Here is a 23,965-nt window from a genome sequence, read left to right as displayed (position 1 = left end):
GAAAAGCTCCGCCGGAGGTGTGAGTTGAAAGTCTGTCGGACAGGGGCCTCCTCCAGACGTTCCCAATTTACCCGCACTACACGTTTGGGCTTACCAGGTCTGTCCAGAGTCTTCCCCACCCCCCTGACCCAACTCACCACCAGATGGTGATCGGTTGACAGCTCTGCCCCTCTCTTCACCCGAGTGTCCAAACATACGGCCTCAGATCAGATGAAACGATTATGAAATCGATCATTGACCTTCGCCCTAGGGTGCTCTGGTACCAGGTACACTTATGAGCATCCCTATGTTCGAACATGGTGTTCGTTATAGACAATCCATGACTAGCACAGAAGTCCAACAACAAACAACCACTCTGGTTTAGATCAGGGAGGCCGTTCCTCCCAATCACGCCTCCAGGTGTCTCCATCATTGCCCACGTGTGCGTTGAAGTCCCCCAGCAGAACAATGGAGTCCCCCACTGGAGCCCCATGCAGGACTCCAGTCAAGGTCTCCAAGAAGGCCGAATACTCCGAACTCCTGTTTGGTGCATATGCACAAACAACAGTCAGAGTTTTCCCCCACAACCCGCAGGCGTGGGGAGGCGACCCTCTCGTCCACCGGGGTAAACTCCAACACAGCGGCGCCAGCCGGGGCTTGTGAGTATCCCCACACCCGCCCGGGCGCCTCACACCCTGGGCAACTCCGGAGAAGAAAAGAGTCCAACCCCTATCCAGGAGTATGGTTCCAGAACCGAGACTGTGCGTGAGGTAAGCCCCACCAGATCTAACCGGTAGCGCCCACCTCCCGCACCAGTTCCGGCCCTTCCCCCACAGAGAGGTGACGTTCCACGTCCCCAGAGCCAGCGCCTGCCGCCCGGGTCTGGTCCGTCGAGGCCCCTGACCTTCACTGCCACCCATGTGGCATCGCACCCGACCCCAACGGTTCCTCCCACAGGTGGTGGGCCCATGGGCTGGAGAGATGGGAGCCACGTAGCTTGTTCGGGCTGTGCCCGGCCGGGCTCCGTGGCAAACCCGCCACCAGGCGCTCGCCCGACGAGCCCGCCCGCCTGGGCCTGGCTCCAGACGGGGGCCCCGGGCTTCCTCCGGGCAGGGTCACTCCATCTCTACCTTGCTTCTTCATTGGGGTTTTTGAACCATTCTTTGTCTGGCACATGCACCTACGATGACAATTTCAGACCCCTCCATGATTTCTAAGTGGGAAAACTTGCAAAATAGCAGGGTGTTCAAATACTTATTTGCCTCACTGTATGTATGATTTGAACAAAACTTTTAATACTAGGTGGCCTTGAGGTGATCACTTAAAACAAGTTTAAAATATTGGGAGCCAAATGGGCAGTAGAGTCCTGACAGAGAATGTGTCTACATAATCATGAAACAAGAATGTTTTCATTGTCTCTGACCATATCCAGCCTCCAATTTACTAACCGCAACCCAAGACCAAGAGTTGCAATAATGATCAGGGGTCACAGCAATCCTTTAGCATGTTTTCCCATCATGCATGCATTGTATGCTGAGAGGACACAGTGTTGTAAGAGGGTGCTACGGCTGTTTTATTAGCTCCCTCAAACTCAATTTCCATTTAATTTGAGAGCTGGCTCCCTGAGTCTGCGCCTGGCAGCTAAAGGTATAAATCTGGCCTTATCTGGCCCCGGCATGCACAGTTCATATCCACACACCCTGTGCCAACAACAGATCTATAATTCATGGCCAAGCACACCCACGTTATTGGCTGCCCATGTATTAGAAAATACAACACAGGAAAAAAAAAAAATCTATGTAGTGTCATCCAAACAGTTCAGAATGCAAGAGGGTATGTTTTCATTCCCCAGGGACAAACCATGTGACACAAACTTCTCTGTAGTGCTATTACACATAAAAGACCGGAATGTACTGAATCGAACTTTTAACATTTATATTCTGCTGAGTGGCTTCTTGAGTCATTATGCCAAGGTGAGGGTTAACATCTATGTGACCCCACAGGTGAAAGAGTGCCGTGTTTGACAGATGGGGAATTATTCCTCCAATTAGGCTAATTGGATGAGGCAGGTTAGGGAATATAAGCTGTTGAATGACGTTGAATAAACAGTAGGGACGGTGGCAAATTATCTTGAGGAATAGCTCTGGAAGGAACAAATCAGGCGACCATTTCTATGAAAATCTATTCTATTTTTTTATTTTATTAAAAAATATTGCTGCAACAACAGTGGCTGGCCTTGTGAGCAGTTGTCGGCTTTTGATGAGTTCTGCTAAGAGCTCCATCCGTGGATCATTATCCAATCATGCTCACCAGCTCGTCTATGTCTGTCTCAAATTGCTTGCCTGCCAAACTTCAAAACTACCAACATCAAAAGTAAAAAGTATTAACAAAGTTTTAATCTTTTGTCAAAGAACTGACCGACTCGTCAGTCATGAACACGTCCAGTTTTTCATTCATCAGTATAGAAATGTGAAAGTAGAGGATATCAAAATCTCCAAAATGAAGGAAGATAATGACTTTGTCAAAGTGCAAAAAGCACTTTAACTTACATGTGAAGAAAACAGGCATCCCTGCAGCACGTTAAACCCCAGCAAGAAGTGAGGTAGTGTCTGTCCATGTCTCCCACTCCCCTTAGGAGCAGGAAGTTTAGGGCTTTAGTGTGTGGGCAGGTGTTGCGTGAGAGAATTTGTGGAATTTTCAGCTGGCAACTCCTCGCCGGGTCGTGTGAAATTGAGAGGGGAAATGTAGGGCAGAAGATAAGGATTGAGGGCCAGTCCCTCAGGTGTCCTCTTTAATGAGCATTACCGTGCCAGCAGAAGAGGAGGAAGGCTTCAGCACAGCAGCACGGCATCATGGTCAGCCCAGCGCTATGATAACCACCTCAGCCCATTGAGGGCCTACCGTAGCTTGGAACAGACAGCAAGATGAGAGAGACATCAGACACTAGGTAATTAGGACCACTCGAGAAAAGAGGTGGAGGAGGATACCACAGCTAAACACCTTATCCTCTCTTATTCTTTCTTTCCCCTGATTCCTTGGGGTCATGCTTGTTTTCGCCTTGATATCTCTGTTAATGAATGAGCACAGCGTCTATTGCCCAGAGGGGACCGATGTTTGTGTCTGAAAAGGGAGGCGGGGAGGGAGGCGGCCAGGGTTGGGGGCCCACACAGCTTCTTGTTTGTGTTGTTCTGGAGCAGCTGGAGGCAATGACGGGGAACACAATAACAATTTTTATGTAGTGAGTGAATGCATAAGCACCCACTCATCACAAAATCATAGGCATACAAACAACTGTATACGAACACCTGCTGTGATGTACAGCATGAAATAACTCCTCATCAATACTTTACAGCAGGTTGTGTAAGTGTAAGTTTGGTTCAAACAACTTGAGAATGTACATGTAAACAAAACCAAAAAGTGCAGATAAAAGAAGGGCCTTGCTAGACTGTATAATTGAATTTCAATTCATGTAATTATTAAGTGGATCAGGTATTAACCAAACATCACAGATCAACAAATACAGTTTTGTTTTCTGCCCTTGTCCCTCCATTTACGTGCGTAAAAGGTACCACTAATACCTTTTGCTTCACCAGGGGCGGAAAGTAACACTAGCAATGCCAGGCATATAACGGTACTATAACCGCCAAGTCTGACGCCCAAGAGTGTCTGTATCCTTTTATCGCTGATGGGCTGTGTGTGTTTATCTATCTATCTATCTATCTATCTATCTATCTATCTATCTATCTGGGCTGCAGCTATCGATTCTTTTTGTAATCGATTAATCTAGCACTTTATCGATCAATTAATCGGATAATTTTTTTTGCATTTATAAACAACACAAACTAGGGAAAAAAGCAATATTTTCAGAAAAAAGCAACATTTGTATTGCCTACATTGCTTACAATATCATCTCTCAAAAAACTAAACATAGTAAGTGCATTTAAGTGCCATATTACATTGTTTTTAAAGAATGTTTTTTTTCAAATGATATCAACCTCAAACATTACATTAAGTTGTGCAACTTAACTTTCAGAACTACAAGTTTCAACCTGACTGATCTGTATATACAGTAGGCCTATATGTAAATATTAGTTATACTCAACCTATTTTCATTTATATATTTGATTATAATGTCACACAGCTCTGTTACACTTATGCTATTAGGTCGTTGATCAGCTGTTTCTTCTTAGAGAGAGAGAGAGAGAGAGAGAGAGAGAGAGAGAGAGAGAGAGAGAAAAGAAAGAAAGAAAGAAAGAAAGAGAGAAAGAAAGAAAGAAAGAGAGAGAGAGGCGCAACAATCAGCTGTTTTTCCGAAGGGATAGTCAACGCGTCAGCTCTTACGTATTTTCTTGTCTTTGATTTTGGTAATTGTTGTGTTTGGTGAAGTTACATCGTCCATACGACTCTGATGTACTTTTGTCGGTCCGCTTCGTCCAATGGATGATTAAGTTAGACTCCATGTTTTCTGCTGAGATGCTGAAGCATTGACGTCGTGCTATTATTGTGGTAAGCTAGTTTGATTTTGCAGTAGACACACTGTACAGAGTTTTAGTTTTAATTACGTTTAAATTGATTCTAAACTTTGGACACTTTCTGTCGTTTTCTCCAGCCTGTCTATTCTCTTAGCCCCTCGCTATTTATGCTCTGGCATGTGTCGCCAGCAGCAGACTGAGCCGCGTCTGTGCGACAGTAATAATGTTCCGTGCGGAAACACCGTCTGTCAGCGATACAACATTGGTTACATTGATTTAACGAAGCTTCGAGGCAATTATTATTATTATATTATTCGAGTTACTCGAGGAATCGTTTCAGCCATATATATATATATATATATATATATATATATATATATATATATATATATATATATATATATTAGAGTAGGAATAGATGAGACCGATTCTACTCCAGCTCAAATTGCGAGAGTCTTTTTGACTTCACCGGTCACTTCTCACGTTTTCACGTTTTCCCCTTTAATTTTGTGTTCATTGAAAGGCAGACCAGGAAATGAATACTCAGGATTCGTTCAGTTAAACTATAACAATCTTTAGTAAAATTAACACACGCAGCCCCCACACACTATTCACTAGTCAGATAGCTTTTCTCTGGTAATTTTGAAACTTTGCATGGACAGAATGTGTAATATTATTACATGGTTAACAAATATTGGGAAAGCAGAACGAACAAGGAAACAAGGACTGATGTTACATCATATTAACCATGAACTTTAAGCAACTTGAGTTAAATAAAACACTACCAGTTACAAAATTACTACAGAATTGTTTAACAGGTCTTTTCTTGTTGTTGTTTTTTTAAACGCAGTTAAAGTGGTTTGATGAGAGATGTACTAGAGAAACATACAAGTCTAGTACAAATCTTAACATCAACCATATCAACTGGTAAGTATACATCAGTCTCCCCTAGTCCTCATTTTATTCCCCTCTCCCAAGCCCTCCATCAAACTGTCCAGATGTTCCATGTACCTGCTGAAATATTCACACCTGGTCTCCTCTTGCTTGGAGCCACCAAGTCCCCTCCACAGATGTGTCCTGTCAATCTACATAAAGAGGAACATGGCCAACTAATCACCATGCTGCTGTGTTATAGAATGCCATTGCTCTGACACTTTTTTACAGAAACATTATATAAATATTTTCCTCCATGACCTCCATTCGCCAGCATCAGGATATGTCTCAATGAAGTCTGTTTCAATCGGCTTCAAACTTGCAAAATACCCGAGTATGTAATGGCATCATAAAATGTGTTTATAGGTTTAATGTTTGTGGAGATCATTTGAAATGGGAAAGCGGTTATACTGTTAAGCAGATTGCGCTATAAACACTTTAGTGTTGGAGTCAAGGGGAAAAGAAGGGGAGGGTTTGAAGAGTGCCTGTGGGGACAATAATGTGTTGTACAGTATCATCATTATACTATAGTTGGCTAAGCACTGTAAACAGTATGATTAATATTTCATGTTCATGTTTCACGTTCCTTTAATGGATATTAAACTATATACAGGCAGGGAAATGAATGTTTAAACTGAGTCATCAGGGTAGATTTATTGGCAGGTCAGTTAGCTGGAGATGTTATCTGGTCAGTTATCTGGAAATTATTACATTTCTAACTGGACTAAGGATATCACAGGGTGTCTTCATATCACGAAGGACAAGAAAATGAAATTCAATGGGCCTAAAAAAAAAGATATCTCAAGGATATAAAAGGATCGATTCAATCCAGTCCATCTTCTACCATTTGAAACCTTCTGAATGGACAGAAAGACGATGGCTATCTCACCTCAAAGAAAAGATGTGTTCAGTCCATTGTCCTCTGAAACGGGATTTTAGGAGCTCTCTGGGAGCTCTTCACAGCTTACCTTTACTTTGGCTGCTGAGAAATGGCTAACTGTTCACAGACATTACACGATTCATAGGTGACCCTAGTGTCTCCTTCAACCACATAAGACGATTTAAAGCTCGAGCACGGCGCTCAAGTACGAGTGGGGAGTGAGTGGAACAATGACCATATGTTGAGCTCGGTGCAGCCGCAGGGTGATCGATTGGTGAATATTTCATTAGAGCTCAAGCTAAATTCTTTCCAAATGAAAACATACATATTTCCCTGAAGGTGGGGCTCTACCATATGTGCATGTTTATTTATTAACAGACCTGCTCTTTGGATTTGCTCTTTGGACGTAGGATGATCGATATAGGTAATGACTTTTTTTTCTGATCCCACCACCTGCTGTTACTACAGCAGGTTAATTGTGGCAAACTAAAGTTAAGTTTATTAATTTTACACTACTGTGAAGTCTTTTGTATAGTCTATTTTGTTGTTGTTGGTTATGTAAGCAGAAAGTTGCACAGTGAAAAAATTGTTTTTTGCAACAACAAAAATTGCTTGGTGACATAGAGACTTCTTGCAGAGCTAGTTGTTTAACTGCTTTTTACGACAAACTATTTGCTAACACGCTAGTCAGTTAAGATAGCTTTCTGAATTTCTTTCTATTTTCTATCTGTACCCGACCCTTAACCTACTCCCCATTAGCATGTTTGCACTCAGGATTGTCGATTATTTCATTCATTAAAGAGTTGTTAAAAAGGGCGTTAGAAAATTCAGTAGCTTAGCCCAGTCACTAACGACACAATTTATTCAAAAGCCATATGTGTACCATAGACTCTGGTTTCATAACTGTCTGCAAAGCATTGCTCTTTTGTGGAGCAGTTTATATTTAGACAGAAGGATAAATAGAAGTGGATGGTGAAACACAGCTAACCGTAAAAAGCTATGACTGCTTCTTCCATTTTTGACTCTTTGGCTCCCTGTTCCCTCAAAGGTCAGCACTGACAACAGTTTGCTACTGATCAATGGAACAAATTTAAATGTCAAGGTTGAACTCAATGCTAAAAATGTGTGTGGATTTACTTCAACCCGGCTATTCCATGGACTCACCACAAAACATGTTGCGGTTTTAAAAGCTGGTACGACCTGGTATCAAGTCTCATTTAATGATTACATGTTTAATATAATGTATTTAGCTGGTTAGATACATATAAATAAGAGGCACTAACTGCTACAGTATGCATATGAAATTTGTTGAAGATGAAGAAATGGCAGGTGCTGCATTGTTAATGTCATGTCAGGAGGGGTTTATTGTAGATTTGCCGTGACACATTTCTCTTATGTGACAAGGGACAATTAATAGGTCCTCATCTTCTGCTACAACTCAAAGAAGTGGAATAAGAGAAGGAAGCAGAGGGGGGCAAAGGGTATTAAACCCCAATCAAAGCTCTTTATCGTTGTTTTTCCCTACTCGTCTCTCTACCTGTCTCTCCTATCTGTCCTCTATTGTCTCCTCTTTATCTAGACTTTATCTGTCTCTCAGCTCTGCAATATCTTTCCTCTTCTGTTTCTGTCATTAGCTCATTGTCTTTGCTTTGTTTCCACCTTATTTCCACCTTCCACTCTCTACAAACTGTTGCCCTACCTCTTCATGTTCTCTTTCTTTGTCTCGCATTCAATCTCCTCCTCCTAGAGTACAACTTCATCCATCTACATTAGGGATTGTGTAATTAGATGTTGTAAAAACACAGGCTGAGCATTAAAGAATCTACAATGCTACTTCAGCTGCACATACCCTGTAATCATTTACAGTATACAAATTACTTTTTAATTGTCCCTGGTAACATCTAATGCCGTGATCTGGAGCCATTGTATTACTTTTTTTTTTACGTACGTTTTTTCAAGTACGCCCAAGATTTTATTTCAGTGGTGATAATTCATATTTACATTTTAATATAGCACAGACAATGCAGTTTTTTTGTGCTCACACTGAATAGAATATTACCTGCTTTGTCGCAGCCTTTTTAAATATTGAGCTTTTTAATATCATTCAAACATCTAATTGCGTTCTTATTTGTAAGTCAAAGGAAAGGCACCTCCAGCTATCTGATTTGACTAAAGACCCTGTATACTATAGCTTTAACTCTTCCTATCTGCATGTCATGACAGGGACAATGACACATGTTCAGGTAATACAGCTGCTGAACAGCAGGAATAGTGCAAGCACATTAAGCTAGTTAAGCTTGTAACTATATTTTTCAAGCACGTATAGTACAGTGACCTCTCCTCTCTGACATCGCGTGCACAGGGAGGAGAGATGAGTCTATTTGACATTCATGCCCACTTAAGACAAATTATACATTATGCATAGAATACATGAACTATGGCCCTAAAGAAAATGAATAATAATGTGGCATTATTTCCTTCCTATGAAATTGTCGCGTAGATGGAAAAAGAAGTCTTTCAACATATTCTCCTTGTACCGATGGAGCATCTCCAGACCCTCTATCTTAACATAAATCTTTAATTTCCTTATATTCTGTCCTTCCCCTTACACCTTGATTTTTTCCCCATTGCCTTTTTATGAGCTAATTACGATGCCCTCCAAGCTTGGATGTTACACACCTTGCTACCCAAGGCAAAAGTTTACTTCCAGAAACACATCAAAGCCCTACTGACATTATTAGCAATTAATTACATAAATATTAATGTGTATTTAAAGCAGTTATGTCAATACATTAAAACAGGAAAGAGCAAGAAAAGAGTGGCATCTGAATCATACATCTTTAAAGTAGTAACCTTTCATTTACCTCAACAGCTTGAGCCAGGCTTTATTAGGCTTATATTAGAGACAGGTTTCCCAATTAGTCCAAACCATAGACTGTATATTAATGGACAGAGCATGTGTGACGTCACCCATTGGTTTGTGGAGATCTGCTATGAGTTGTCGAGTTTGCCGTTATGGGCGCAGCCATCCTGGTTGCGGATGTGACGATTTTAGACGAGAGGGAGGAGTGAGGGAGGAGCCGTAGACGGATGCTTACACTCTGCATTACGTTACACACTTTCACTGGCAATCACATCATAGCCACACCCTAAAACTCCCCCTGCTTTATCACCGATTTTAAAATAATTCAAAGAAAAGACCATAATTCTGTATTGCAGAAGACTTAAAACTAGTGATTGAGACCATAAACTCATTATGAAAATGTTTACTGAGGTAATAAATCAAGTGAGAAGTGGGTCACTTTCTCATAGACTGAAACCGACCTCCTTTTGCAACCGCACGTGTCACCCCCTGCTGGATTCAGATAGAATGCAGGTTTAAGGCACTTCCGCATTTGCAGCACTTCGCCGAACCGGATGCGTTGTCCATTAATATCAACAGTTTATGGTCCAAACCCAAAACTGTATTAGCGACCAGCTTTTAATGTTCGCGCTGACCACGGCCCAGCTTTTATTTAAGACTCTGCCATTATTTAAATACTGGCTTTTATGTAAGACATTATGGAATATATTTTTCTATAACTGTATTATATCCTTGGCAGAAGCCATCAACTTTAGCATGTAAACACAGAGAAATGCAGAGCTATTCAAATGGGCCCGTCTGTGTTGAGTGAAAAAATATCATCTGTTTTGCACATCACAGGGGCTTAAGCTGTTTATTTGTAAGTCAGTTTGCTGAGATAGCAGTGTGCGTGTGTGTGTGCGTGCGTGGTTGCTGACGGGTAAGAGGAAAGCAGTTTTAATCACCACTAACCCTAACACCCTGCTGACAGCGTCAGAGAGGAACAGTCTCACCCCCCTTCCTATGATCAGCCTCATCAGCTGTCTGCTTAGCCCTCTATTCATCTCTTTTATTATTTATTTACCTCCACTTTGTACATACATATTCCCCAGGGAGCACATCCTTTGAGCATTTAAGCAGGGCCCCTGCTAAAGTACCTCAGCAGAGGAACTTTTCCACTCTATTTGTGTTTCACATGAAAACCAAGTTAGCTTTGAGTTTAACTATGACGTGCTTTTTTCCATTTGACAGATTTTCTTTTAAAAGGGATGGAGAAGCCTTGCTGAAAGTAATGTTTGGAGTTGGCTTGATTGATTTTATCTTGACATATCTCCTAAACTAAAAACCGAGAGCTCATTTCTAATAAAATAAATCACCCTAATGGTAGGCCAATTAGAGGCACCAAATGACAGCGGATTTGTTGACGCCGGTATTGATTTTGTATACACCAAATCAAATTAACACAGTCAATAGACCGTCTTGCTCTTGTCTTTGCCTGTATAGCAACAACAGATCAAGACAGTCTTTGGAACTCTTTTGGACATAATATGTCACTTTACTTTGCCCATGTAGCCCCAAAAACTGCAGATTTTGTTAGATTCATAAGATGAGGTCATACTTTGTGGACACCAAGGTCAGTTTCTATTCCTTGGGATCCTCAAAGACTGCTGTTGACCGTGTCATGTGAAACCACCTCTGGGCAGGAAACCAGAGAGTCCCTCCAGACTGCATCATTGCAGGAGTGAGTGAAAGAGGGAGGGCATGTTTGAAAAAGGTTACGGCACACAAAATACTTTCAAAAAGGTAAATTATGAAGCATAGTTTTGAAGCAACAGTACTCCGTTTTCTACAGTTTCAAGATTGAAATTTGACTCTGATCTGATGTGTAAAGCAATGCTTTTTTTGTCTTTATGTCCTGATAAAATGTATTTTTTCTTTGTGTTCCTTAGTACACCGGCAAGAAATTATCTGTAATTCATTCATGTTTAGAAGTACCTGAAATTGTGTTAATCGCAATACTTATAATGCAATTGAGTCGCTCATCTGCTCTCTGCTAATGGGACTGGTATGAGAAAGTATTAGGGAAAGTGAAATGTTATTGTATATTATCTCAGGTGCAATAACATGACCTCAGACCAACCACTTTAATTCTCTCATGGAAAGAAGATAGGAAGGCCATAACACAGCCCATGGAAACATCAAGGCTTTTACCCTTAGATTTTTCTGGCAATATTTGTCATCCTTTGTACTATGGCTGTGTTCTAAAAAAATATATATCAGCTGACATAAACAAAGGCGGATGAAGAACAAGGACGTGTATCAAAACACTAGAAGAAAAAAAAAACACCCATGACTTTTACCGTTAAAAATTCACAGCGGGGAAGTAGTAACACTGAACATACATCCATTTCATCACATTAAGCCACAACTCTTATCTGCCTTGCAAGGCAGCGCCAGGAAACTGGGACCAAGCAAGTTTCACCCCACAATTAGTCTCGCAAGGTCAGACCTTGATTTACCTCTGCCGTGACATCATCTGAGGGGATTCGGCTGGAAAATGGCATTGCAATGTTGTGTTGTGTAAAATATCAAGGCAGGTAGAACTATTGTACTGTGGGAGCATTACACAGAGGAAGTCAAAATGAGAAAGGTCAATATATGAGCACTTGGAATCTCACAACACTACAAGATAAGAGCCATAACAGAGGTTGAAGAGTATTTTGGATTTGGATCACTAGAGAGACAACCTACTCCAACAAAACATGGCCCTCTTTTACAGCTAATTGGTAGGGTCCTGATTGGACAGTGAGAAAACACAAGTGTCGCTCTAACATCATCCAAGACACACTGTAGCTTTGTTGTATTTGGCCGAATTATCAACAAAACAACCAAAGCAGCAGGTAAGAGCTTGGATACTAACGTGTGAGAAATATCCATGATGCTTGCAGATGGACAACAAAGAAAACAAGATCCTTACGGTTTATTAAGCTAATTACTAAACTAAACTAAATACACTAAGACAAAGACAAAAATATTTTTTACACACCATAACATTTTTTTTTTTTAAAAACAAACCTGCAATTCTCCAAAGCAAGGGAAAGAGAAAGTGGATTTCACTGTACTATATTGAATGAAAGTCTGGTTATATTCCATATTTTATTTATTGTCTACAAATCCTATAAACAAAGTATTGGCTGTGTACCCCAAGCCTGATACTCCTCTGTGCCATAGAGCTCCATTGTTGCCCAACAGATAAATAAAAAAAAACATAAATGAGCCTCCCTCACCATTGCACTGGCTGACATCCATTACTTGACTTTATTACAATGAACATGCGCACTGTAGTTTATTTTAAGTGGATCTCACATACATCCTCCTAGAGCCTTAAATACTCACCAATGCAGATAATGTGCAAATAGTGAAAAAAAACTGAGTAACATTTGTTTAAAACTATACTACACACAATGGTTTCAAGAAATTTAGCATTAATAAAAAAATAATTAAAAGCCAAGTACAAGTACATATTCATGACCACTTTTAAAAATATTTATATCAGTAAATAAAATATAAATAGGCTTGGGGTTGAGAGCCACCAGACAGGGTAAGGAGGTAGGTAAGTATTGAGAGACGGATCAACACAATGTCACGTTTAGTCTTTTCATGGGTTTTGTCGACGATTAAAAAAAATATATAAAATATGATCAATCTTATCCTTTAATAGTTAGTTTAATAAACTCCAGGTGTTGACACAATCAAGAAAATGTCTGATAGAATTACTTGGAATTATCAATCTGAGTTGCAGTGTTTGATGCTAAAATAAATACATAAATAAATAAATAAATAAATAACAAACAGTAAGTCTAGGTTACAACTACATGTTCAACATTCAAGCTTGACGTATGCCACACAATGGACATGCTTTATTTAAATCAAAATAGCAGCATATTGTCAAGCAGCAGGGCAGTAGATCACTCACTCGATCAATACACAGGGACAGGGGACCTCTTTGAATCTGCAACACGCAACAGTTCTTTACAAGTCAATGCATGTGACCATATTGATTAAACTAAGGAAGCGCAGACAAAGCCCACAGCTCGCCAATGAGCAGAAAGACACGAGTTACTGTTGATGAAGACAAACAGACCCCCCCAGACACTTGCACCACTGACTGAGAGTCTCAGTGGTCAATGGAACATGGATCCAGGAAGATGAGACACCATGCTTCAGATCACTCATGAATAAGTGTAATGACATTGTCTGTAGGCCCTGTACAGAGGTTAGGGCAGCATCAATAAGAAAGACACTCTAATAGTTCCAATCAAACAGCATGCAGTTTTGATTGATGGTGTGCAGCACTCCTACCATTTTTCCTGGCCTCGGGTCTGGCTAAACCACATGCAAGTCACGCCTCAAATGAGCTCCCCCAGTTATCTGAAGGGATTCAGATGTTGTTCAATCAATCAAAGAGCCTATCAAACCAGTGTCTTACTGTCTGACAGATCAATGGATGGTTTCCAGGAGAAAATGTTTCAATGAGCAAAGTCACAAAATGTACATACTCAACATATATGCAAATTGTTTACTGACATTGAATACACTAAAGCATGATTCAAGTTTTCATGGTTAGGTTAAGGCCTAAGTTAATTCGCGTTAATTTGCTTTCTTGCCGGGAGTTAGATGAAAAGATATGTCCAAAGGTAACAAAAACCGCCCATCAGCTAGCCTAGAAATCTAGACGCACCCTAGTGGCAGCAAATTTATTTTGCAGCCAGCGTCAGTCTAGGCACTCTCCGTTGGCTTGCGAGCTGGAAAAACCAAATTTTGGTCAGGCCAATCACATCGTGTATAGAGTCGGTGGGCGGGCTTATGGTTGCTGCTGCTGGGAACAGCGGTCTTCTGGAAGACTTGGAATTAAGCTTTTCTTTGAGAAAAGAACAAAGAACGGCACTGAAATCATTCTTAAAAAAGGAAGATATGTTCGGAGTTTTACTGACCGGATAACGGCAAAAGTTTAATCTATCAACTAGCTTCTCTTTCTCTCTCCTTCTTCGTTGCTCTGCCTGGTTGTAGCTCTATCCTATTACGTGCTGAGGGAATTTTAAAGACAACCATTTATCCCGCCCCTCGGACTGAGCCCTGTCAATGGTGAGTTCCCAGACCCAACATCTTGATGTGGGTCTGGCTTGTAAGGCTACCTATCAGCACCTCTAAAGCTCAATATGTCACATCTTGTGCGTTTAATCCATACAAATGTGATTCAGTAGCCTAAACCTAACCCAACAATGGAACCAGGACCTGGGCCTCAATCTCCGGTGACCACTGGCCATCTCTGGCCACCAAACTCTTCAACTCTTGTGCGGTGCGGTACAAAGACTGTACTGGGAAAAACAGCATTTCATTTCAAATCAATTATTAATCAATTATATTGTATATTTAAGTAATTTGTAGATGGCGTTGCATTAAGTGATGTAATAATACCCTGAATTAATAAATACCTAGAATACATAAAATCTTCAAATAAAACTCAATTTGTGGTTAAAACATACAGTAAGTGTAATTTTTTGCCTCAAGACACATTTTAAAGCGTGTATTCATCATGTAATCAGAATTTGTATGCTGTGTAATTCAATATGTCACTGTAGAACAAAGACTGATAAGTGGATAAACAGCAGTTTTGACTGTGGAGAGCATTGTGAAAGGTGCATGCATCATACAGCCTGACTCTCTTGATTGATAGAATCCTACACGCCAAATAATCTCCCCCAATGCTGTTTACGCCTAACAAGTGTTATATTTGCACCACTAATCGGGGGAAACTGTGAAACCAGGACATTGTGTATGGTGCAGTAATCCATTATGAAATTCCATCAATGTTATTCAGCTCCAATCTCATTACCTCTATTCAACATTTAAGTACGTCGAAGATGAAGACTGTCACTGCTGTACAATCAGAAAAGCGTTTCAAATGCGCAACACATTGGGGAATAAAAGTAACACTGCATTGCTTGCATTTTAAAGCTTACTTATCCCATCACACAGTGGTATCTCTCTGATGTATGAATAATACAGTAATCAGAGACATCGTCGAGGCGTTTCATAGTCATAACAACAATGTATGTAAGCACCTTTGGATTTCATGCATCTAAAATTACACATTCCCAAGGTTTTTTTTCTCCACATAGCCAATGAAATTCGTCCACTGAATGTTTCATCATGTCTCTGTCAACGATGTTATTGAGAAAATACAGTGCAGGCAATGAGTCAGGAAGCACTATGACAGTGGCCCAAGTGGAATCCAGGGGAGATGTATTATTATGATATTTTCTTGGAGGAATCTGGAATTGAATTCTGATTCAGTAGAATATGATTTTAAAGCGAGGTTATGCTATCCTCTGATGGATGATACACAGGAAGCAGTCACGCTACACAGAGCATCGCAATAGATACACTGGCCATACAGAGCTGGCCATGCACAGCACCAGCGGGCTGCATACAGATGAGCTCCGAAGGAATCGGATCAGTGGGGCATAAACACAGCAAAGGATGTAATGGAGGGTTTACCACCCAAACTCTGTTAATCCACTTTGTTATCTTTGAAATACTAGTTTCCCAAAATGTTCAAATGGCTAGAAATGTTTATAGTAGGAAATTATTCCATGCATTTTAGAATCTGGCTGATGGAAGGAAGTTCATAAAAAGTTCTGAAAACATAATATAAGAAGCTTTTGGCTTTTTAGTTTAAAACTTTACCATTCACACACATCAAAAACACATAGGCCTACATTACTGAATGTTTCTATGAAGCATCTCACTTGTGTGTATCAGAGTTTCTCACATTTGTAAGCGAATGTCTCACTAAAAAAAGCCCAAAAAGAAAAAAGGGCAGTGTGACCCAAGCAGCCATTGTTGCAAAGCAGGATTGCACCATGGCTGAGAGCTGGAAATGGACGTAAAAATAAAAGAAAATGTCACTTTAAAAAGAAGAGAGCAGAACCAGGATACAAAACAAATGTACTAGAATACTTTGTGAAGTTTCGCTCAAGCAACTGGAGCTGGGCAGGTAATTCTAAAGATAAAAAAATATGTCCACCTACAACATTGGATTCATGCTGTCTTAGTGGTTGCACCATGGGATCACATCAGTCCTCCAGGGCCAGATTTAGCTCTGATAAATGACACTACAGTGTTGAGATAGCACTGAAAGACTCCTTGCTTCCCTTTTCTTCATACAAACACATCTAATCTAATCGTGTTTACTGCTTTATCCCTTACAAACAGACTACTCCATCCAGGTTCTTCAAAAATGCAGCGTATTGATAGCAAGCTACAGTTATGATAAATCACATGTTGTAAAGTAACGTGAAGCGGTTCTATATTCAATAATAATGGGCTCACCACATCCGCAAAGCTTTAGGTTACAGAAGTCTAAGAATGGTGGTTGATGGAGGATTTCATCAGGTTAAAAAGGTGGCACACCCATACAGTACATCATGACCAGCGATTCACTTGGTGGTGAATGAGAGGAGAGCTGCAGGTGATGAATCTGTGCTCTGTATCCTGGGAGGTCATTCACATGACATAAAGAGCGATTAGGGGCCTTGTCCCCAATCTATCAGGGGACAATGGTTGTATTTCATTATCGCATCTACCCTCTTTTTCCTTACTCCCTCCCCCATGGGAATCCACTCATCAGAAACATGGCCATTCAAGTGTGTGGTCATAGACAAGGTCACAGCCCAACTGTACGTATATACACTTTCTGTGTGTATTTTTACCTGCCGATGTATACACCACAAAGACAAAAGGGAGACAAGGAGCAGCTCAGCCATCTCATGTCCCTGAGGAGTCATCCATCAGAACTGGATCTGACCCTGGAGGACGGATGTGGTCCTGTGGTGCACGCACTAACCCTGGATGGATCCAAGGCTCTACTGCTGGGCTCAGGCAGCCAGAGGAGTGGTTGGACTCATTAAACATACTGTAAGGCTGACACTTGTGGGACTCACTTGAGTCCCACAAGTGTCATCTAGCCTTCCCTTGAGGGACTCTGTGGTTCTGTCCTTTAGTTTTGAACAGGCATCAGTCTTTGTGACTGTCTTTGTGTCTTGTGGCCCCTCTGACTGTTTGTGTGACTCTACTGATGATAAATTTCAGTCAACAGCAAAACTTTTCTGATTTTCCAATGAACAGACCTATGAAGTATGGAGGTTGCTTTAGTAGCTTGCCACTGGAGTGAACAGAAGAACAACAGCTACTGTATGTCATGCAGTACAAATTACTGGGGAGAAAATAAATGTGACCCCATTTTAGGTAATCAAATAGTGATTACACAAGTTATCACAAATTGATTTGGATGGAATGGAGTTAGTAGAGTTGACATACAAATAATTGGGAGAAAGCTATCTGACCACCATTTGCCTTGTAAAATACAATCTAGCTACTTTTCCTGAAAATGATAGAGCAGGCTAAATCATAACTATAACAAAAGACGATTAAAATGTTTATTAGACTAAACAAAAACATCAAATAATGACATCCTTACAGAGAGAGTATCTGAACTTGTTCTGAAAAAGTTGATTTAGCCAATTTTCAGCTTGATTGGCCATGAGCGGAGGAAACAAGATACTAGAGATGCACCGATTACAACTTTCTAGGCCGATTCCGATTTCTCATTGAGTTTGAACTGCCGATACCGATTTTAGCCGATTCCGATTTCATATTTTCTAACCACTTTTACAGCACACACAAATATTTATTTTCTATCTTTTCTTTAATAGAATATTTTACATTTTGCATAGAACATAGAACAATTTTTGAACAGATAATCAATCGCTATAAAATAGAACTATATAAATTACTCCTAGTGTGGGAAAGTCACACACATCTAAAGTGCAATGTTATGGAAGAACCATTTCCTTCTTTTCACATCCAATATCCAACAAAAAAAATGTGATATTTAGCAAACTAAACTTCTGTATGTATGAAAACAGGGAAAAAATATCTATATAAATATATAAATAACAAATAAAAATAAAATAAATATAGCCTTGCAATAAAGATATTTCTCAAAACACACACAGGCCTGTTCGAACGTCAACAGTAACGTTACCTGAAAACAGTGTGTAGTTCCTTTTTTAGCAAGTTGTCTTTATTTGTCATTGTGCATAAATATGAACACTACCGTTGCTGTCAACAGGCTTATCGGCTAAAGTTAGCTACCGGCGGTTACCTCGGAACAATCCAGCAATTAGACGGTACCCTAGTTTGCCGTTACCTGAAACGGATCATTTAATATCACCGCTCATTTTACACACAGTTTAGCAACAGGGGAGGGTGAGGGAAGATTACAACGTTTTTAAAGTTGGTTTTGAGCGGTATGCATCCCCACTAACCTGGAAAGAGTTTTAAAGAGTAACGTTGTCGGAGGAATACAGTGTCTCCTGCAGCGGAGAGTCAGAGGGACCGCCACCACAGCGTTCGCTAACGTTATCTTCTTGTCTCATTTGAGGTCTGATAAACCGTAAATTCAAAGTCAGTGTGCCCAACGCTTTTTTCCAATAAACTATATTTATATATAATATAATACAATATTATCACGATAATTATATCAGGATACAATATTATTGTGATTTTGTTTTAACAGATATGTAATTTATAACCTTTTTTCCCCCAACTTTAAATAATGTTCCCAAAAGGAAAACATCACGCAACAACAACAAAAATGCACCATCTGGTGGAAAAGCAATTGATTTATTTATTATTGTAGTACCAAAAAGTTAAATTCTCATGTGCAATTTATATAATAAAAGATTGGCGTACGTGTACCGATACATTATTGCCACAGAAATATTGCGATACTATTCTGCATCGAGCAGTTCTGTGCTGGTCAAATTTACTCGCATGATTGCATGCACAGTAGCAAAATCACACACACACACACACACACACACACACACACACACACACACACACACACACACACACACACACACACACACACACACACACACACACACACACACACACACACACACACACACACACACACACACACACACACACACACACACACACACACAGCTAGATTTAGCATCTTTATTTCTAAAAAGAGACTACAGCGACAAATTTAGCAACTTCAGACATCAGGGAAAATGCAAGAAATATATTTAAATATATCCTAGTGTAATTCATTCCCATGCATGCTGCTCAAGAGTAATCACAGTGGCTGTTCTGCCAACAGAGCGGGGTCTCTCCCTCTCATCTTGCGCGGTGCCTGTGAGGTGTGGGGCAGGCAGGAGGATGCCACCCACCAGGGAATGGGAGTTAATATAATACACACACCTTTACATTCTACTACTACTCTGGTAAGCAAACAAATGTACTGTTTTGAATGCAGATGTGGCCTATAGTTTCTTAATAGATACAAATATTTAACAACAATCAACAAATGACAGTTTTACATGTTGTTAATCTATATACCCAGCATGTTGCATTGGAAAGAACAAAAACACAAACACGTTTGTATCATGGATAAAATGCAGACTGATCTCATGAATTGGCGTAGGTATGTCACGCCAATTTGTATTCTGTTTTTGCGTGATATCAAGACGCATAATCGCATTTTTGCGTGTATATCAACGCAAATCGGCCGCCATTGACCTACGTTGCGAGTCAATTTCCGCCGTAGCGAGTAGTATAAAGGAACGGGGAATTGAGTAAGGAGGTAGACAGGACTTTCACCCGGGAGAGCCGGGTTCGCGTCCCGCGTGCGGTGATTTTTCTGCCGTTTTTTATTTTTTGTTTTAATAAGCCTTACCCAATGTTTCTTTTCTAAACCCAACCATTTATTGTGTTCCTAAGCGTGTTTTTGTCGTTATTTTCCGTGTTTTTGTCACTGTTTTGTTACTAAAGCCTTTCCCTGTGTTCTTTTCCTAAACCCAACCCTTTTTTTTTTTTTTTTGTACAGGCGTGTGAGGTTCTCGTGATAGTACGTCGCGTTCTCGCGATAACACGCAACGTGGTGAGGCCACGTGGTGGGTATGTTTACATCAGCTGTATACAGCGTAGGCATACACGTGGATAGCTGAAAATGCATACAATAACAACGCCATTTTGCTTTATGACAGTGGCGTGTATATTTATGCAAAGTCATGATGCCATGTTGATAAAATGGCTTTTCTTGTGTGATCTTTTCATGAGAAACACTCTTGAGGTTGTAAATAGCATGACCTGACCTCTCTGCTTCTATGTCCTTTGTGTTTCTTTCTGATGAGGAGCTACAAACACCGCTCATCGCAACCATTGACCAGCAGAGAAAAACAAAAGATTCAACAGGCTCTACATTTTCTAATTCTGCTAGGTCCCTTTCATTTTGATCCTAACTGCTCTTTCTCTCACTCTTTTTCTTCTGTAACAACCGAATGCTATTCTGCCTGTGTTTCTCTCGCTACATGAATCCCTCCACCTCTCTCTCTCTCTCTCCCTCCCTCTCCTTGGCTTCACAGTATCCGTCCCTGAGGGCCGATCGATAGACTGCAACAGCCTTTCAATGAAATCTCCCGTGCTACTGGAGAAAAGAAACGTTCAATCGAACCGATAACTCTCTCCCTCTGTTCCTTTTGATCGCTTCCTCTCATCCCTTCTATATATACACAATCTCCCTTCCTCTCTGTTTTGTGCTTGGTGCAAGGAGGATGATAGGAAGGCAGCATAGGCAGCGGTCAGAGGCGCAGCTTGAAGCTTGTTTGGTGATCAGTGGGGACGGATACTAAAGGAACCTTCACGCCACAGGCATTGTCAATTACCTCTATGTAATGCAAAGGAGATAAAGCAGACAGCGGGTGGGGGGGACACTGACAATATCACAAGCCATTCGACCTAACCTCAAGCCTGACACAGCTGCAACATGCGTATGTGTCTGTAAGTGTATGAATGTGTGCCTGCACGACTGACAAGCATACAGCAGATGAACAGGTTGGTGATATTTGTAGGTGCAAAGCATTACTGCAAACGTCAGCATGTTTTTTTTCCAGAAATCCAGAAATTCATAATTAACATCCTAAATTCCCATTGGGACCTATGAGCTACAGCAGCTCATAAAAATCAGCTTTAATTTTAGGTAAGTGGGCAGCTGTGATATCCAACTGTGAAACATATGTATTGTCCACAGTAGGCCCAGTGCAACCCTGGTTTGTCAATCACGGCTAACTGTGATGAATCAGCAAAGGAAGAGGCTAAACTATTTGTTGATCGAGTTAGAGTCACTTGTTTTCTTGTAAAGTGCATGCTTAGTAGTTAGGATGACATGAATTAAAAGGGGAGGGTAACATTCTTCTTGTGAATCCACACCTCTTCATTCGCCTTACCCTGTCTGTGTGTGTGTGTGTGTGTACGTACACTTTATATAAGAGAAGACATCTCCAACCAAACACAGCTAGACAACAGCTCAAAACAATAATAGCAAGTTAAAATGCCTTGAGCTGATACAATGACAAATATGACACTGAGGGTTCGATTTTCTTTCTGCAGTGTTGACCGGTGAGCCTGTAAACCATCAAAGAGGCGCTGTCGTAAGTCTTACTCAGGTTTATTCCCAATTGTGCTAGCTTGGAATTTGGGTGACCTATCATGAACTGGTTTGGACAGGGACTGTAGGGGGTGTTTTAGTAACAATAACAATTCAGTAGCCAGCATTAGGCCTGTCGCGATAGTCAATAAATCGAGTTATCGCACGATAAAAAAAAATGAGCTCGATAATTTTTCCGGCCGCGATAATTTCCATTTGCATGCTTGTTTATTCTCCTCGTCTCCACTCGGTTCCTTAGCGTAACGAGGAGTGAACCCTCTTGTCAGTCGCATGGTCTTTGTGTGGGCGGTAGGCTACTCCAGGCAGAGAGAGACAGATTTGGAGCAGGGTTTCCTGCAGCACTTTGCAGTTAAGGCGCCGTCAAAAAAAAAAAAAAAAAAAAAGTATATGAGCGATATCCACAGTGTTACTCAGCGTCTCGTTTTCTCCCTTTCATTCCAAACCACACAGCTGACAACCTGCAGGTGGAGACTGTGGAGACGGGCTCGGACATACACACCGCTGTGGACTCGTCAGTCTCGCAAGCGGTTTCGGGAAAGTGGCTGCATGTGTCCGACAATGCACAGAACATTAACGGTACAAGCCTACAGCTGTCCGCGGACACGGAGTGTGGAAAGTATGTCAGAGTTGGCGCCTGGGTGTGTGTGTGTGTGTGTGTGTGTGTCGGCCCGCCCCCACGCTCCGACCTACAGAGGAGCAGAATCCGCACCTTCGCCAAAATGAAGACTGAAAAATATAACTATTTTGGTACATTTACTCACCACGTGGCAGATAGCCATACATATAGATTTTATTTATTAATTATATATTATTTAAATGTAATATTTAGTGTTAAATAATTGTAAAATGTAGTACAGAGTCTCTAGTCTGAGAACTTACGTGTCACAAACGGCAATTCCACAACTGTACATCAGCGTGAAAGACGACATACCAAAGGAGATCAAAGACATATTGGATATTTAAAATGTCTTCCAGTTCGTGTTAAATATTCTTTAGAAATAAAAGTGTATTGATCTTTGAAAAGGTGTACCTGTAGTAGTATTATTATTATTATTATTATTATTATTATTATTATTATTATAATAGAGTGGCAGAGCAGTTGAGTTGTTGTCAGGGAGCCCAAACTTTCAAGCGCTGCCCCTGCAGGGCTCAGCCATGATATATATAATATATGCTAATGTTCGGTCTCGCAATAAGAGCAAGTCACTGAACTTAAATTCAATTAATACAGTATATCTTTATTATGTTGAGGCTTTTTTTACATCAAGATGTATAAAAAAAAAGCATTCAGCTCTATTCAGTGACAGTGTTTTCAATCAACTACAGTGGCCACTGACCAATGAACTGCTTCTCTTTTAGCAATCCTCATGAGGTATAACCGAGAGGACAGAATCGGTCTGCATCATTTTTAAAGGCCACAAGATAAACTACATTTTTAAATTTGCTTGATTTAAGGTTTAAGTGTTCAACCTAAAATCTTATCTATGCTTCTTTCTCTTTCAGGAATCATATCTTATCTCCTCCCCTAGGTGGCATTTCCATTACGTCTCCACCCATACATCTGAAAGAGCTGACATCATGTTTGTGTCTGGCTACTGAAGATTTAACATCATTATTTTGTAATTGCAATTTTATGTTCACTTATGATGATCTTTAACTCCCTGTTGCTTCTACTATAATATCCACTCTATTATATAAAAAAGAAACGCATATTGTGCATCACATGTAATGGTGCCATTAGGACAAATTTCCTTTCTGTGTGTGGATGAGCGAAATGGCCTGGTTTTATCACTGCACTGCAATTCATACAGTTGTGACATATAATTAAGGCCTAAAGACCTAAACTCAGTGGGGAGGGTGTTAATGGTGGAGATTTGTTTGATTGAGAGTAAAAGAAAGTCCTGTAACCTGGTGCAGTTTCAAAGGAAATGTTACACGGTTACGTAATAGCCAATATTTTATCATGAACATACAATCAAATTTTGTATTTAAGAAAGTTTCAAAAATGTTTGCATATGGTGTCAATTATAGTTATTAGAAAGAAAGATAAGATCGGCCAATATCGGAATTGGCAGGTCAGACTTTTAAAAAGTCGGAAATTGGAATCAGCTAAGAAAATTGCAAAATTGGTGTTTCTCTAATGAAGCAATAAGGTGCTGTGCAGAGGCTAATTTGCATGCTAAAAAAAACACCAGAAAAGAGGCTAAGTGAAATTCATCAGCATGTCTTTGTGAAATGTGACACTCTTGAAGCTTGGTGATGTAGGGACTACT

Source organism: Perca flavescens, chromosome 7, assembly GCF_004354835.1.
Source record: "Perca flavescens isolate YP-PL-M2 chromosome 7, PFLA_1.0, whole genome shotgun sequence".
Classification (NCBI taxonomy): domain Eukaryota; kingdom Metazoa; phylum Chordata; class Actinopteri; order Perciformes; family Percidae; genus Perca; species Perca flavescens.
Note: the sequence above shows the minus strand (reverse complement) of the source record.